The 5,779-nt window shown below is 41.9% G+C and overlaps 1 pseudogene across 1 annotated transcript; it reads left to right on the top strand.

Moving 5' to 3' along the window:
* The first annotated feature begins 2,094 nt into the window (after nt 1–2,094).
* Nucleotides 2,095–5,535, top strand: LOC147370501 (heat shock cognate 71 kDa protein pseudogene; annotated as a pseudogene). The gene has a single exon (XR_015165326.1). The product of XR_015165326.1 is annotated as a heat shock cognate 71 kDa protein pseudogene (transcript).
* The last annotated feature ends 244 nt before the right edge of the window (nt 5,536–5,779 follow it).

Below are 5,779 nucleotides of genomic sequence, written 5' to 3'. Positions count from 1 at the left end.
TCAAAAGATACTGAGGCTATTTTTCATAGGCACTGTTTTCTTTAGGTAGAATGAAGCCAGGTTGATAAACTAGTTAATCATAATATGTATAAATGTCTCACCACCACTGTATTTTGGGAGATGATATTTAAAATTGACTAATACTCTTTATACTGTGTTGACATTTTATTTTCCATAGTACTTATTATCATGCTATATACTCAATTTGTTCTTTCAGATTTACTGCTGCCCAACCCTCCACATTCACTTCTATCCTTTTCTGCTTTGCTTTGACCCCTACTTTTACAAAATACATTGTCTGGCCTCTGTATCTCTCTTGCCTGAATGGTTGAGTCCAGAAAATTGAAAGTCCCAGTAGAAGACTAGAGGGGGAAAGAGAGAGAGGAAGCATATTTATTTTGCCCCAATTCTTCCCATCATCCGACAGTGGTGGTGTTCTTCCATGGATAACAGCTCCTGTAGGGTGATCTCCTCTTATTTTGGCCCTCGCAGGGTTCAGGTACTTCTGTACATTATATTTGTCCCTTTAGGCTTTGTCATAGTGATAACTCCTCTCTGTTGTGGGGAATTCACTAAGCTTTGTTAACTGCCTTCATCTATGCATTACTCTGTATGTTGTTCCTTCATTAAACTCTCTTCAGTTAAACACTTTTGAGCATGACTCTTTTTTTTTTATAGGGACCCTGTCTGAAATAAATTCCTTTCCATATAATATCTGGAGAGCACTTTTGCAAACCTAAATCAAATAAGGTCACTCCTTTATTCCAAACTCTCCAATGACCTTCCTTTCCAGTTAGAATCAAATCCAAGCTTTTTGATGAAACTTCAATGTAAACTCTTCAATTTCATCTTTTTCCAGTCTCTCCCTCTCTTTCTGTTACAGCCACACTGGTTCTCTGTCTCCCAAGAACATGCCAGACACATTCATGCCTTGGTGCCTGTATACTTGCTGTTCTTTCAACCCGGCAGCATTGTTTCCTAGGTCTTTACATGACTGACTCTTATCATTTGTGTTTCTACTCAAGTTTCACCTTCTCTGAGAGACCTTCATTGATCAACTTATCTAAGTCACTGTTTAATATCCTATTACTTTCTTCAGTGGAGTCAACAATCCTAGCAGGATTGTTTTCTGTTTGAGATAGCATCCCTCTGTCTAAAGCCTAACAGGCTCTGTACACATGGACTCTCTTGGAAGCATGGCCATGGTATCTCTGCAGAGTAAGACATGCTACCTTTCAACTTCCTGTTTGAAACTCAATTTCTACCCCTAGCTACAAGAGACTCCCAAACCCTGATTTTTCTCAGACACACTAAGCATCACGTAGACTGCTATGTGCATCCTGTCTTTCAGCAACAGGGTGGTCCAGCCTCCTTTCCACATGTCCATTGCTCATTTACCCCAAAGTTGCTAAGGGTACTCCATTGTCCTAAAACATAATCTCATTAGGCAATGGGTGAGAAAATATCACATTAGCTGAAGATATCTGTGAAATATTGGTTACTGATTCTCATTCTAGATGAAACTGAGCCCTCCTAGGTGGTTTCTAAAAATCTCAGTGGCTTATAGGGCAGTCATTAAGCATCTTTTGTAGGTGTGAGAAGGAGCTGGCCTGAACTGGTGACTTTGAAACACTCTTTCGCCACACCAAATGTAGCAGAATTATTTTAAAAAGTCAGATAACTTTTTTCCTTGGGGAAATTCTCCTCTAGAATATCCCTTGTTGAATAAAATATTCTTTGATGTTGGAAATGTCCTATATCTGTGCTGTTCAATGAAGGAACCACGAACATGCATGGCTATTGAGCATTTGTAGTATGAATAGTATAGCGAGCTACTGAATTTTAAATTTTATTCAAATTTAAGTAATTTTAAGTTTAAAAAATAAGATGAGGCTAGTGTCTACCATATTAGACAGCACAGCTCTAGAATCTTTCTACCAATATACTATAGCCCAAGTACAAAATTTTGCACTTTATGAGATATGATCCAGTGAGGGGCTGGCGAGACTCAGAATCACTCTGGAAAGGTTCTATATATAAACAAGGTACTAATTTGTAAAAGATTTTGCTTCTTGGTCTGTTCATTCTGGAAACCATACCGAATAGAGCCAATAATATATTTCAAGTGTTAATTACCAAGCGCTTCTGTAGGTGGTGTTGATAAAATCTGTAGTCAGTATGGCTCAGGAAGTCTCTGACATTCTTTGAGTCTACACTGACAATTCCTCTCAACTAAATCTCACGCTAATTCTTCTCCAATACTCATAATGCTGAAAAGTCAGCATCAGTCCTGACAAATCCAAATGTTATCTCTTTTTGACATTGCTCAAAATCCATCCATTAAAGTACAGAGCCAGCTCATTGGACGCATTGGTAGCTTTCCAGATTGCTGCTTGCTCTTCCTGCAGAGGTGGGCCTATGTTTTTGCAACCATGTCTAAGGGACCTGCAGTTGGCATTGATCTTGGCACCACCGATTCTTGTGTGGGAGAGCACAGAAAGGTGGAAATAATTGCCAATGATCAGGGGACTGAACCACCCCAAGCTATGTCACCTTTACTAACACCAGACGATTGATTGGTGATGCTGCAAAGAACCAAGTCGCAATGAATCCCACCAACACGGTTTTTGATGCCAAACAACTTATTGGAAGAAGATTTGATGATGCTGTTGTCCAGTCTGTTATGAAACATTGGCCCTTCATGGTGGCAAATGATGCTGGCAGACCTAAGGTTTAAGTAGAATACAAGGGAGAGACAAAGAGTTTTTATCCAGAGGAGATGTCATCCATGGTCCTGACAAAGAGGAAAGAAATTGCAGAAGTCTGCCTTGGGAAGACTGTCACCAACGCTGTTGTCACAGCGCCTGCCTACTTTAATGACTCTCAGCGTCAGGCTACCAAAGATGCTAGAACTGTTGCTGGTCTCCGTGTACTTAGAACCATCAGTGAACCAACTGCTGCTGCTATTGCCTATGGCTTGGACAAAAGGGTTGGAGCAGAGAGAAGTGTGCTGATCTTTGATTTAGGTGGTGGCATTTTGGTGTGTCAATCCTCACTATTGAGGATGGAATCTTTGAGGTTAAATCTATAGCTGGAGATACTTGTCTGGAGAAGACTTTGACAATGGCAGGGTCAACCATTTCCTTGCAGAGTTCAAGAGCAAACACAAGAAGGATATCAGTGAGAACAAGAGGGCTGTCTGTTGCCTCCGTACTGCTTCTGAGCTTGCTAAGCGCACTCTCTCTTCCAGAACCCAGGCCAGTATTGAGATTGATTCCCTCTATGAAGGAATCAACTTCTGATTTGAAGAATTGAATGCTGACTTGTTCCGTGGCACCCGGGACACTATGGAGAAAGCCCTTCAGGATGCCAAGCTGGACAAGTCTCAGATCCACGATATTGTTTTGGTGGGTGGCTCAACTCACATCCCCAAGATTCAGAAATTTCTCCAGGACTTCTTTAGTAGGAAAGAACTGAATAAGAGCATCAACCCTGGTGAGGCTCTTGCATATGGTGCAGCTGTCCAGGTAGCCATTTTGTCTGGAAACAAATCTGAAATGCTCAAGACTTGCTGCTGTCGGATGTCACTCCCCTTTCCCTTGGAATTGAAACTGCTGGTGGAGTCATAAGTGTCCTCAAGCACAATACCACCATTCCTACCAAGCAGATGCAGACTTTCATCACCTACTCTGACAACCAGCCTGGTGTTCTCATTCAGGTTTATGAAGGTGAGTGAACCATGACCAAGGATAACAACTTGCTTGGCAAGTTTGAACTCACAGGCATATCTCCTGCCCCTGTAGTGTTTCTCAGATCGAAGTCACTTTTGATATTGATGCCAATGGCATTCTCAATGTCTTTGCTATGGATAAGAGCACAGGATAAGAGAACAAGATTACCATCACTAATGACAAGGGCTGTTTGAGCAAGGATGACATTGAACAGATGGTTCAAGAAGCAGAAAAGTACAAAGCTGAAGACAAGAAGCAGCAGGATAAGGTGTCTTCAAAGAATTTGCTTGAATCCTATGCCTTCAACATGAAAGCTACTGTTGAGGATGAGAAATTTCAGGGCAAGATTAATGATGAGGACAAACAGAAGATTCTTTACAAGTGTAATTAAATAATCAACTGGCTGGATAAGAACCGGACTGCAGGGAAGGAAGAATTTGAACACCAGCAGAAGGAGTTGGAAAAATTCTACAACCCCATCATTACCAAGCTGTACCAGAGCACAGGAGGCATGCCCAGGGAAATGCCAGGAGGAATGCCTGGGGGCTTCCTTGGTGATGGAGCTCCTCCATCAGGTGGTGCCTTCTCTGGGCCCACCATTGAAGAGGTTGATTAAGCCAGCCTAGCATAGATATAGCATTGTTCCACACAAAACATGGAAGGACCCAAATTTGTAACAAATCCCGTGGCAGTTACAAAGTTGAGGTGCTATAGTAAATAACTGGGCATTCTTGATACTTGAACATGGAATGTGTGTGCATATGGAAAAAATTGCACTTTACAAGCTCTGTATTACAAGAGAAAAAATTCAATGTCTCAAATAAAACTGTATATAAAATTGAAAAAAAAAAAGGTACAGAGTCACCCTGCATTGGCTATTGGATTGTGTTAACTATATTCCAAAGCTTTAACTAACTTTGTTCTTCTTTCTTCAAGGTGTGTAAATGCTGGTCTCTGGCTCCTTTCCAGGGTCAATGGGCTCTACTTGTGTAATCTGTTAAACTTTCCCTTGGTGTGCTTTAAGAAGCAGATACTAAGATGGGATTAAACATTTAAGGGTTGTCTTAGGAGAAAGTACCCATGTGAAAGGAAATAGGGAGGTACCCAGAGGAAGCTGGGGGATCCCTCTGACCACCTGGCCAGTCTAACCCAGAGTGAAGGAGAGAGGGAGAGAATGTTGGGTGGTTGTTTAATTACTCAGTTGTGTCCGACTCTTTTTGAAACTATGGACTGCAGCACGCCAGGCTTCCCTGTCCTTCACTATCTCCCAGAGTTTGCTCAAACTCATGTCCATTGAGTCAACGATGCCATCCAACCATCTTATCCTCTGTTGCCCCTTCTCTTCCTGCCCTCAATCTTTCCCAAAATCAGGGTCTTTTCCAATGTGTCGGTTCTTCGAATCAGGTGGCCAAAGTATTGGAGCTTTAGCATCAGTCCTTCCAGTGAATATTCAGGGTTGATTTCCTTTAGGATTGACTGGGTCGATCTCCTTGCTGTTGGGTGGAGGGCCACACAGTTCCAGCAAAGCCATTAGGGAACCCCCCCCCGGATGAATTTGGCCAACTGAAGTCTCATGTCTCTCTGGAAAGGGACCTGCCTTAATGTCACTGATGTACTTAGTATTCAGTCAGTGGCTGGAACAGCTGTGGTAATGGCATCCTGAAAGCAAATTCTGGATTTCTAAGCTGGGGCTCCTGGTCAGTTACACTGTCTGCTGTAGAAGGAAGGCAAAGCACATCTTCATGGCCCCCACACCTCATACAATTTTGCTTCAGTTATGATGGATAGACAAGAAAATGAAAAATGAAAGACAGCATGGCTAGAAAATAAAATATCTGAATCATACATAGAGCCCTTTCCCTCATTACTCAGAATTATCCCCACTAATCCTCTAAGGTTAATTCTAATTCTTCTCTGTCAAATGTTTCTACTGACTGCAGAACTGGAGTTAGAGGCTATCTTATAACTTTTCGGGGCTCTCCAGTTAAACTGTTAACCTACCCATTTACAAATGGTCACACAGGATTTGGCCAAGCAGAGCTACATTA

The sequence above is a fragment of the Bos grunniens genome, chromosome 6 (assembly GCF_055505025.1).
Source record: "Bos grunniens cultivar Pamir isolate PY7600 chromosome 6, Bosgru_T2T1.0, whole genome shotgun sequence".
NCBI lineage: Eukaryota > Metazoa > Chordata > Mammalia > Artiodactyla > Bovidae > Bos > Bos grunniens.
Note: the sequence above shows the minus strand (reverse complement) of the source record. Positions and strands in the feature narration are given on the sequence as shown.